Source organism: Ursus arctos, unplaced genomic scaffold, assembly GCF_023065955.2.
Source record: "Ursus arctos isolate Adak ecotype North America unplaced genomic scaffold, UrsArc2.0 scaffold_28, whole genome shotgun sequence".
NCBI classification, from domain to species: Eukaryota; Metazoa; Chordata; class Mammalia; order Carnivora; family Ursidae; genus Ursus; species Ursus arctos.
Window position 1 is genome coordinate 2,352,981 of NW_026622963.1, and position 12,423 is coordinate 2,365,403.

Sequence of the window (12,423 nt, forward strand, 5' to 3'; positions counted from 1 at the left end):
CATACAACAGGGCTCTAAAAGAATTTAAGCTAGACCTGTATTTATTGACAGTGGAAGATGTCCATGAAAAAATTAGGTTGCTTAACAGTATTATAGAATTTCACTTATGTAAAAATAAAATATACATCTTTATTTGTATATTAAAGAGTCTGAAAGACTATATAGCAAGCTGTTAATACTATTTGAGGAAGGAAGGCGAGGGTATCAGTTTTTGTGTTTTCATTAACAAGTAATAGAAAATTAGACACAAATATGCCTAAATAATAAGTGGAATACATTGGCCAAGTAATCAAAATGTCCAGCCGTAAAGTGGACCTTGTTGAAGGGTTGATGGAAAGATTCAACAATGTCATTCAGTTAGCTGCTAGCTTTCCTCTGTCTTGTCCTTTGCCTTCAAAGGTCAAATCTTCTTGAGAAAGTTATGTTAAGTGAAATAAGCCAGGCACAAAAGGACAAATACTGTATGATTCCACTTAGATGAGGTACTCAGAGTGGCCAAACTCAGTCAGACAGAAGTAGAATGGTGGCTGCCAAGGGGACTTAATGGGGAGTGGGGAATGGGCAGTTGTGTTTTTATGGGTATAGAGAGTCTTTATGCAAGATAAAAAGAGTTCTGGAGATTGTTTGCACAAAAATGTGAATGTAGACTTAAAAATGGTGAAGATGGGTGGGGGGGCACTTGGGTGGCTCAGTCAATTGAACGTCTGACTGTTGATTTCGGCTCAGGTCATGATCTCAGGATCCCGGGATGGAGCCCTGCATTGGCCTCCAGGCTCTCTCTCTCTCTCAAATAAGTCTTTAAAAAATGGTTAAGATAGTAAATTATATGTATTTTGTACCACAATTTTGAAAACTACTACAGTTTTTAGAAAAGGTAAAGGCCTCATCCCAAGGCTGGCTCCCCCTGGTGGTGGGAGGGTTGCTGGCACATTCAGGCTTATGGGCCTCTCCTGTCACGTGTCACACAGCAGTCCTGGGCAGGTGCCTGTTCCTGAATCAAGCACTACGCTGGCCTCACATTCTAGGGACCTATTTGCAAACTTAGGGAGTAATTTTGGTTGTTATAATGATTGGAGATTTAGAGAATGTGGGCCAGAGATACTAGATTCTGATAATGTATAGGACAATCCAATCCAATACAGAATTTTCCCACATCTTGCATGACTTGTAAAGTCCTACTTGACATTAACATACATTAAAAAAAAACCCGTTTATAATAACCTGAACCTAGACCATAACTCCATTTTATATATAAACATGAACTATTTTTGCATGGTCTTAATATACACTGAACTTCAAGATGTGAGAATTATGGGTAAAGTGAGAGAAAATAGTACTTTTTTTCATTTGGAACTTTACCAAGAGTTGTTCACTATTTCAGAAAATCATGTTTTCAACAACCAACACCACTTATGGTATTTGAGTTACCAGTTCAGCCTTGCATATTGCAGTTCGCGCTGCATAATGCAATTCACACCGCATATTTTATCCCTGAAATTGGGATGTATCCTATGATCAATGACATCTTAGATTCTATGAAATACGGTACTGGATATTAGTATGCATTTGTAGCTGTTGCGTTCGTATCTCGCCTGAATTCTTGTAACAACCTCCCAACTGGTCTCTCTGCTTCCACCCTACAATCTATTCTCAACAGAGCAGCCAGATTTTTCTTTTTAAAATGTAGATCAGATCATGTCACTCCTCTGCTCCAAACTATCTAATGTTGCACCATTTTACTAATAGTACAAGCCTTACAATGTTCTGTGAAGCCCTGTGAGATCTGGCTCTGTTACCCCTCTGACTCATCTCCCACTTCTGCTTTTTCTTCTATTACTAACTCCAGTCCACCTCACTGGCTACTTAAAGCACACACACTCACTAGACAAGCTTCCGCCTTAGGGCTTCTGCACGGTCTATTCCCTCTGCCTGGATACTTTCCCCCTAGATAGCTGCATGACTCCTTCCCTTACCTCCTTCAAATCTTTGCCCTAATGTGACTTGCCAGCGAGACCTGCCTTGACCACTCTATTTTTTTTTTAAGACTTTATTTATTTGAGAGAAAGAGGTGGGGGTGGGGGAGCGAGAGAGCGCACATGAGCAGGGGTAAGGGGGGGCCAGAGGGAGAAGCAGACTCCCCACTGAGCAGGGAGCCTGATGTGGGCCTCGACAGGACCCTGGGATCATGACCTGAGCCAAAGGCAAATGCTTAACCTACTGAGCCACCCAGGCGCCCCGAGCACTCTAATATAATCTGCAACCCACTACTGGCTTCCCTACTGCTCTGAAATGTTCCCCCCCCCAATAATACATATTAACTTCTAATGTAATATATAATTTACTTAAGTATCATGTTGATTGCTTGTTGTCTGTATCCCATCACCCTGTTAGAATGTAAATTTCATGAGGTGGGGATTTCTGTCTGTATCTCCAGTAAATTTAGGACGGTGCTCAATACACAGAGCTCAAAAACTATTTGTTGAATGAATGGTGATTCTGCCATTAGGTGCAAGCATCTAACTACCTCATTATGTCTTCTATTATTGTTGTGCCCAAGCATTTACATATTGAAATACATATCATGTTATAATGAATTATTTTCCTATTATCTCCTCCTTTGTGTTATAGCATTATATCATAAGTTATAAAATATGATCTGTTGATTTGTTAAGTCAGGATGGTAAAGTAGTATTATGAAATGTTTTTTTTAAAGATTTTATTTATTTATCTGACAGAGAGAGTGACAGCCAGCAAGAGAGGGAACACAAGCAGGGGGAGTGGGAGAGGAAGGAGCAGGCTCATAGCAGAGGAGCCCGATGTGGGGCTCGATCCCAGGACACTGGGTCACGCCCTGAGCTGACTGAGCCACCCAGGCGCCCCTATGAAATGTTTGTTACAATATCAGGGTTTGGTTGGTAAGGTTGAGAACTGCAGGTTTAGACCATTCCAAAAGCCACTCCTGAAACTGCAGGTGGAGATAATCCCACCAAAGTGCCTGGCTGCTTCCTGGATGGGAGGGGTGGGGTGGATGTTGGGGAGGAAACCATATTGTTGGCAACCAGGAGGAAACAAACAGCCTCTTCCAACTTTACTGTACTCCAATATTGTTTGTATTAGTATTATTTGAATATTTTACAGTGAGTAATCATTCTTTTCGCAAGCATGATCTTAAGCAAGACCAATAAGGCTATTTTAATTTCAAAAAACTACTGCAAAATATAGAAAACAGATAAGCAAAAGAAAAAAAAATCACCTATGATCCTACTCTCTACGGGTAACCACTTTTAACGTTTTTATCTTATAACCTTTAGTTTTTCAGGCATGGGTGTGCATATTTGGATTTTCCAGTGATGGGCTCTGGATAATTGGAGCCATGTGGTTGGAGGTGTCCTTTGTCAAGATTATTCTGGCAGCCCATGTTGGATTGAGGGTAAGGCTAGGTTGTAGCATAATGGTGGGGCAGGAGGGCTTAGGCAAGACCAGTGGCTATGGGACTGGAAAGGGACACTACTTAGACATATTGTAAAGGAAACACTTGGGTGACTTAGCGAGCGATTAGTGTGTGTGTGTGTGTGTGTGTGTGTGTGTGTGTGAGAGAGAGAGAGAGAGAGAGAGAGCAGCAGTGGTGTTTTCGTATTGCATTTATGCATTCCAGCCTTGCATTCAGCAATGTTGAGGATGAGGATCTTTTGTCTGTTTTTGTGCTGTTTCTCTCTCGCTCTCTCTTTTTAAAATACAATAAAAGCTGCATTTTTAAAGTGTGAAATTGGATGAGTTTTGATATATGCATACACCCGTGAAACGATCACCACACCAGGACAACAAACCTATCCCTCACCCCCACAAATGTCCTCATACCTTTTAACTGCACCTCCACTCTTGTCTCTAGAATACTCATCTGCTTTCTTTCCCCCTAGGTCGATTTGCATGTTCGAGAATTTTATATAAATGGAATCATACAATGTGTACTTTTTTCCCTCTGGCTTCTTTCACTCAGCATGATTATTTTGAGATTCACGTATCCAATATTACTGAGTAGTATTCCACTGTGTAGATGCACCAAGATGTGCGTATCCATTCGCCTTTTCACGGACATTTGTGCTATTCCCAGTTTCATGCCATTACAAATAAGTATGCTACAAACATTCATGTACAGGAGTTTGTATGGATATATGCTTTCGTGTCTTTCAGATAAATACTTAGGAGTGGATTGACTGGGTCATACAGTAATTATTCCCCTGTTTTAAGCTTTGGTTCTACGTCTAAAAGTGTCACCTAAAAGTTATCTGCTTTTTGCTCACCGTGACCAACTTAGTATTGTGGTATTTCTATTCTTAAATTACTAAAAGATCGATGCCCCGCCCCCCCAATGACTGAGAAACAAAAATGAGGCTGGTTGTCTGCCAGGATTTCTTTCTCTTTTGAATGAGCATAGCTCTTATCCGCCTGGGAGATTGCATGGACGTGAGGGGTTCCACAGTGCCAAAGCCAATTCACTCTTCTAGGACGTGGCAGTGAACACACAACCACGCACAGTGGCACAGGGCAAGAGCGTGAGGAAGGAAGGCGGCTGCTAATTGGTACTCTTCCAAAGAAATGACTGTAATGGTACATTTTCAGAGGCTGTAGGGGGTGTCATTTCTGGCCTGGGTGTGGATGAGGATGAACAAGCTAACTTTGGTCTAAAAAGCCGGCCAGCCCACAGGAATTCTGGGAGGCTGTCAGGAAAGAGGCAAAGAGCCCCAGAATGACAGGGATCCTGGAAAGACTGAGGAACTCACAGTAGCCTGTCCCAGTCTTGTGCCACTATCTGCCCTTTTATCCTGACCTTCTGTTTCCTGTTCTTCTGCATTTTAAAAGACTGAAATCCAGTTCCTTTTAGTTTTGCGTGTTAAAATACACATAAAATTTACCATTTTAACCAACGTAAGTTGGTCAGTGTAACATTAAGTACATTCACGGTGTTGCACAACCAAGAGCACCATCCATTTCCAGAACTCTTTCATCATCCCAAACAGAACCCCTGTACCCACTAAACAATAGCTCCCCGGTCCTTTTGACTTTCTAAGAATTTACTCATTGTGGGTACCTCATATAAGTGGAATCATACGATATTTGTCCTTTTGTACCTGGCTTATTTCACTCAGCATAATGTATTCAGGAGTCACCCATGTTGTAGCACGTATCAGAATTTTGCTCCTTTTTAAAGGCTAAATAACAGGACACTGTTAGTACATACCATATTTTGTTTATCCATCCCTCTGTTGATGGAACCTGTGTTATTTCTACCTTTTGGCTTATTGTGAATAATGCTGCTATGAACGTTGGTGTACATGTATCTGTTTGAGTCTGTACTTTCACTTATTTTACGTATATACCTAGGAATAGATTTGCTGTACCATACAATAATTGTATGTTTAACTTTTTAAAGAACCACCAAACTCTTTAACAGAGTTGCACCATTTTACGTTCTCACTAGCAACATACAAGGTACAGTTTTTTCACATCCTTGCCAACACTTGTTTTGTTTTTTAATAATAGCTACACTCATTAGAATGAGTGTAAAGTGGTATCTCATAGTTTTGATTTGCTTTCCCCTAAATGAGTAATGATGTTGAACATCTTTTCATGTGCTAAGTGGCCATTTGTATCTCTTCTTTGGAGAAATGTCTATTCAAGTCCTTTGCCCATTTTTGACTTGGGTGTTTCTTTTCTTTGTTGTTTTGTTATTGTTGAGTTGTAGTTGTTCTCTATATATTATGGATGTGAATCACTTGTCAGATATATGATTCGTAAGTATTTTGTCCATTCTGTGGGTTATCTTTTCACCCTCTTGATAGTGTCCTTCTTTTTAATTTTTGAAAGATCGTGCTTTGATTTGTAATCTATGAGTACTGAATCTAGAAGACTAAGAATATGTGAAGAGTAAAGTGTTATAATAAAAGTCAGAAGTTATTCTGATTCAGATTTCACGACATGGAAAAAATCTGATTGAGCTACATAGTTTTTGGTATAAATAATAAACTATAATATACATTTATTTTAAACATGTATGTTTATAACTTACATATATTTACACATATGTATATTTTACCATTTCTTCCTTTAAGACTATTCGGTGCTCTAGTGACTATAATCAGATAATCAGGAGTTGAGAATTTTCTTGTCTTATGTATGATTTGTTACCTTACAACGTACTCACTTGAAAAGATAAAAAGAAAACAAATGTCACCACTTCATAGGGTCTGTTTAATTTTTTTTCCTCAAAAAATTTCTATTGTGAAATAAACCTACTATTATAAAAAAGAGCATGAAACTGATATGTAGAATTTAATAGTTATAAAGTGAATGACACTGTAAAAATCCTTTTGGATCAAGAAATAGGACACTGAGATCTGTTTACTTAACAAATAGGACCCACATATGGAAGTATTTTGTGTCAGGCTGGTGGATCCCTGGGCTCTGCTTTATGAGATACTGAAGGGGAAAATGTCTGTCCTGGACACTCTTCCTGAGGCCTGGGTGGTACGCTCAGCCTTTCAAAAATGAGCAAGGTTGGAGAGATGAGGCTCATGGTATGCTGCCCTTTTCCCACCATAGGCCCCGGCATGGCCTCTGGCTAGTCTTTACTATTAACTCATGGTTCTCAACCTTTGGCACTATTGATATTTTTGGCCAGATAATTCTTTGTGTGGAGCTGTCTGGTATATTGTAGAATGTTTAGCAGCATTCCTGGTCTTCACACCCTAGATACCAGTAGGTCCTCTAGGTTGTACGCTAAAAACATCTCCAGACATTATCAAATTCCCTAGAGGCAAAATTGGCCCCTGTTGAGACCCAGTGCATTAACTGAACATTTACAATGTGCCAGGCATGGTGCTAAGAGCTATACATTCATTATTTCAATCTTCCTGTTTGTCCTCATTTTGCAGATAAGGGACTGAGCTTCAACAGGGTTAAATAAATTATCAAAGGTGATAGAGCAAGTGAATGGCTGAGTTGGAGTTTATGCACAGGCCTACCAGTCCCCACTTTGTTTCCAACAACCATGTAAAGTTGCCTCCCGGGCGGTGGAGGATGGGATATATTCCAGATCTTGCTTCTTTCATTAAGACATTTCTAAATCTATATTTCTATGTTTTTTACTGGATATTTCCTTTCAGTTTTCCTACCAGCTGTTTTAATTGGACACGCCTGAAACTAAAGTCAACATTTTGCCTTTCTCCCCCCTCCCTTCTCCTATTTAAAAAACATTTATTTGAGAGAGAGAAAATCTCAATCAGACTCCCATCCCATGACCCTGAGATCATGACCTGAGCCAAAATCAAGAGTGGGATGCTTAGCTGACTGAGCCACTCAGGCGCCCCTTCCCTTCTCCTATTAATCATTCTTCCAAATAGATATTAAACCTTTGATCTCTTTGACTTTTTTTGTATTTTCATAAGCAGAATCTCATATTTTTGTACATCTTGTCCAAACTCTGTATTTCATTTCTAAAAAATTATATTTTTAGTGATTAGTAATGAAATCCTAATCAAAACCCCAATATGAATCTTTTTGCCACTTAAGAAGTTTAAAGTTCATCTGAAAAAGAAAGTCCCTAAAAAGATTCAAAGTTTAGAAAGAAAAAAAAAACAGTGAGAAGGAATTGCTATGTTTATTTTTATTTATCAAATACATGTGGCTCTTATTTAATGTCAGGCACTATTCTAAGCACTATACAAATATTTACTCATTTAGTACCATATATGGGACATCAAAATAGACTATAAAGCTATAATAAAGCATAAAGCAGTGTGATATTGGCATAGGAATAGAAAACTTGATTAATGGGATTGTATCAGGGTCAGGTCCTCTGGAATTAGAAGTCTAAGAGATTCATTTGGGAGAAATGCCTGTGAAGGACAAAAGGGAGAAGTAGAGCCTTCAGACCACAATTTAGGCCTAATACCTATGCAAGGAGAGAGGGAAGAAAGGAGGATTGGGTAAGAAGAGCCTCAGACTGTAATGCAATTTTTTTTTAAAGATTTATTTATTTTAGAGAGTGTGTGTGCTCGAGGTGGGGAGGGGCAGAGGGAGAGGGAGAGAATTGCAAGTAGACTCCCCACTGAGCATGGAGTCCGGTGTGGGGCTAGATCTCATGACCTTAAATCAAGAGTCAGTTGCTTAACTGACTGAGCCACCCAGGCACCCCAGACAGGAGAGCAATCTAAGAAAATCTCAGTCAGGCCAATGGAGAGCTCCAAAGACTGCCCATTAGAAGAGTCTCATTTTATTTTATTTTTAAAATATTTTATTTATTTGAGAAAGAGTGCATGAGCAGGGGGAGGGACAAGGGAGAAGTAGGCTCCCGGCTGAGCAGGGAACCTGACATGGGGCCCAATCCCAGGATCCTGGGACCACGACTGGAGCTGAAGGCAGACCCTCAACCAACTGAGCCACCCAGGTGCCCCAAGAAGAGTCTCCTTTTAGAGAGAACTGGCCCAGCTCTAGTACCCCCATCATGCTCAGTCATTGGGAACAGTCCAGAGGGAGCATGGTGTCAGTGTGAACATTGTAGTAGATCTTGGAGGTATGGCAACTAGAGACTGTTAGCCAACTACACTGCTCAAAACAGGCTCTCTCTGGAAGGGACATATGAGCAATGTTCCTCTCTAGCTGCCAGAGGTATGGTGTGAAGATTCAAGAACAGACTCATCTATATATGTGAAACTCATTTATAATAAATTAGGCACTTCAAATCAGTGGGGAAAGATGGACAGTTGAAATAATGTTGAAATAATGTTGAAATAACTGGCTATCCTTTTGGAAAGAATTTAGATCCCTATGTGACATCATCCTCAATATAAATAAAATCTGGTTGGAGAAAATTATAAAACATTTGAAGAGGAGACAAACCATAAGAGACTCTTAATCTCAGGAAACAAACTAAGGGTTGCTGGAGTGGAGGGGGTTGGGAGGGATGGGGTGGCTGGGTTATAGACATTGGGGAGGGTATGTGTTGTGGTGAGTGCTGTGTATTGTGTAAGACTGATGAATCACAGACCTGTACCCCGAAACAAATAATACATTATATGTTAATAATAATAAAAATAATAAAAATTAAATAAAAAAATGAAAAAAATTTGAAGAAAAAATATTTTGAATAATCTTGGTGTAGAGAAGCCTTCTTACGCAAAATGCAACACCCAGAAGACATAAGTGACAGAGACTGAGTTAAATAAAAATTTAAAACTAACAAAAAGCATCATTAATAAGATTAAAAATCAAAGGTGCCTGGGTGGCTTGGGTCATGATCTCAGAGTTCTGGGATTGAGCCCTACGCCGGGGATCTCTGCTCAGTGGGGAGTCTGCCTCTCCCTCTCTCTCTGTGGGCTAATATTTGAGGTAGTCAAATAGCATATAGTATATAAAATATTGCAGAGTAGCTGGGAAAGTGAGTATTTGGCTTTCCAACTTCTAGGGGAAGTATGCAAGGAAGAAATGGCTTAGAAATAGGTTTTACTTTAGTGAACCTTCAATATTTGCCATATCCCGGGTTAAGAGAATGGGAATGGTTGTACCAACTATCGTATATTCTTGCTAAGAAAAACTGTAACAAATGAGTTAAAACTGTATGGACTGATGTGGAAAGATTTTTCAAAATGAAAAACAGTACACATAACCTGATTTTATATATATTTAAAGAAAATGTAGCAGTTATCTCTGGGGTTGGAGGAGGAATTGAAGTGGAGGAGGCCCTTAAAGATTTACTCCCTATGGAGCTTTAGGGTGCCTGGCTGGCTCAGTTGGCAGAGCATGTGACTCTTGATTCTGGGGTTGTAAGTTTGAGCCTCACTTTGGGTGTAGAGATTACTTTAAAAAAGAATCCTTAAAAAAAAAAAAAAGATTTACTCTATATTTCTGTATTAAAGCATTTACATTAAATTCCTATATTTCTTGATGGGGTGCCTGGGTGGCACAGCGGTTAAGCGTTTGCCTTCGACTCAGGGCGTGATCCTGGTGTTATGGGATCGAGCCCCACATCAGGCTCCTCCCCTATGAGCCTGCTTCTTCCTCTCCCACTCCCCCTGCTTGTGTTCCCTCTCTCGCTGGCTATCTATCTCTGTCAAATAAATAAATAAAATCTTTAAAAAAAAAATCCTATATTTTTTGAGAGATTAAAAAAGACACATCAAGCAATTACTACTGCTCCTCCAAAAACACAACATAAAACCGTCTCTTTGTCCATGGAATCCATTTATCAGTTTTTCCTATAACGCCCTTTGAGTTTTCTTTCTCCTCTATTCCCACAGCAGTACTCCATTTCTATTAGTTTGTACCTGGTTAATTGCAATAGCCTTCTGATACTCATACTTCCAGTCTTTCCTTACCCCACCCAATCCTGCAGTCCACAGGCAACTTACTTTTCCTAAGACCAGATTGATTTCAATCATCCCTCTGTCCAAAAATCTTTTATGGATCCCCCAAAGAGTTCAGAGGGATGCTAACAGGTGTTCCATGGGAAAAGAGTTCTGTGATCCGGCGAATCTGGGATATGCAGTGATTAACACAGTTGAAGATTTCTTCAGAGTGAAATATCTAGACTTTAAAATGCCAATGTACTAAGGAAACTTCTAAAGCGGAGGAAACTGTGTAATTCTTCTCAATTTATTTGGCCATGCAATTCTTCTGAGTAATACTATTGACCTTCTCAGGACACACCTTGAGAAACGATGGCTTAAAGGGAAAAAGTTTGTAATTACTCTTCTGGTATTAATGGCCTTACCGAACATGTTTCTTTATCATCTGATTTCCTCCACTGGTCAAAGTGCGTTTCCTTCCTTGCTTCTTCCTCCAGGGGTCAATGCTAGGTCTTCTTCCTCCAGGGAGTTCTTCCTAATTATCTCAGTCTCTCTGAACTGTGACACTTAGCACCAGAACTCTCATTAACTACAACTTCAGAACACTCTAGTTATTGATATCCCCCTTTTCTCGGGCCCATTTTGTTTACTCACCTGAGTAGAGCTAGGACTGTGTCTTACAATCTGTAGTTCATATAATATTTAGCTGCTTCAGAGTACTGTGCCTCTCCCCTGATGTGGATAATACTTACCTTTGCACAAGGCAGCATGTAGGCCTTAGATAAACCGTGTATTACTTACACCATCACAGAAAGCACTGAAAACGGCACTGTATTAGTTTCCTATTGCGGTTGTAACAAATTACCACAAACTTGGTGACTTAAAACAAGACAAATTTAACAGTTTATAGTTCTCTAGGTCAGAATTCTGCATGGTGATCTCACTGGGCTAAAATCAAGATGTCTGCAAGGCTGTATTCCTTCCGGGAACCATAGGGAAGAATCCATTTCTTTGCCTTTTCTTGTCTTCTAGAAGCCTCTGCATTCCTAGGCTCCTGGCCCCCTTCCTTCCATCTTCAAAGCCACAAGAGCTAGAGGAGCTCTTCTCATACAACACTGCCTCTGGTTTCCACGTTTAAGGATCCCTGTGACAAATTAGGCTCACCTGGAGAATCTAGGCTGTATCTCCTTATTTTAACGTCAGTCGATTTGCAACTTTAATTCCATCTGTAACCTTAATCCCCCTTTGCCACGTAATTTAACATATTCACAGTTCCTAGGGATTGGGATGTGGACATATTCAGGGAGTCATTATTCTGCTCACCACAAGCACTCTTGCCCAAAAGTCTAAATTGAGGGTTAGCATACAGGTGGTAGTGGGTATGGCAGCAAATGGGAATAACATTTGGTAATAACAGCACTCTTTTCAAATACAGGGAGGCCCTGCTGCGTGATCTTTGGCAAGTCACTGAGTCTTAGTATCCACATTAACACTAAAATGAAAATTGAAATTCTTTGCTCTGCCTGTTAAATGAAATAATTATGTAAACGGGTTTAGCTTAGAGGATGACAAATAAGGCTCAGAAGTTCTTGATGAATCTTGATGAGGAGGGTGGGCGAAGTTCTCTGAATGACATCTGGAGATAGTTTGAGAGATTTCCAGAGAAAAGGAGTGAAAAGCGCCTGCCCCTGAATGAAGCTGGAGGTTGAAAATTCTAGCAAAAGGAATCAAGTTACATTGAAGCTTTTGAAGCTAGCTTTGAGGCAGAGGCCCAGGTTTAAAAAAAAAGGGGGTGGCTAAGTAAAGAGGTATCCTTAGGAGATACCCAGGTAAAAGTGACTACAGAACCGAAGGGTCTTCCTAGTTTCGAGAAATTCTATCCCCACTTCTTTCAAGGCCATATCTACCGTAGTTGTACAACAAACACTTACTGAATAAGTACATGAATTAAAAATGTGTTCAGGAAAAACGATACGGTGCAGGTTCCACCGAGATTTGAACTCGGATCGCTGGATTCAGAGTCCAGAGTGCTAACCATTACACCATGGAACCGCCACAAGAACGCCGCCGCCTTCGGCTC

At 40.1% G+C, this 12,423-nt stretch overlaps 1 non-coding gene across 1 annotated transcript; it reads right to left on the bottom strand.

Moving 5' to 3' along the window:
* Nucleotides 1–12,323: 12,323 nt before the first annotated feature.
* On the bottom strand, nt 12,324–12,395 carry TRNAQ-CUG (transfer RNA glutamine (anticodon CUG)). The gene has a single exon. It is a non-coding gene; the product is annotated as a tRNA-Gln (tRNA).
* Nucleotides 12,396–12,423: the final 28 nt, after the last annotated feature.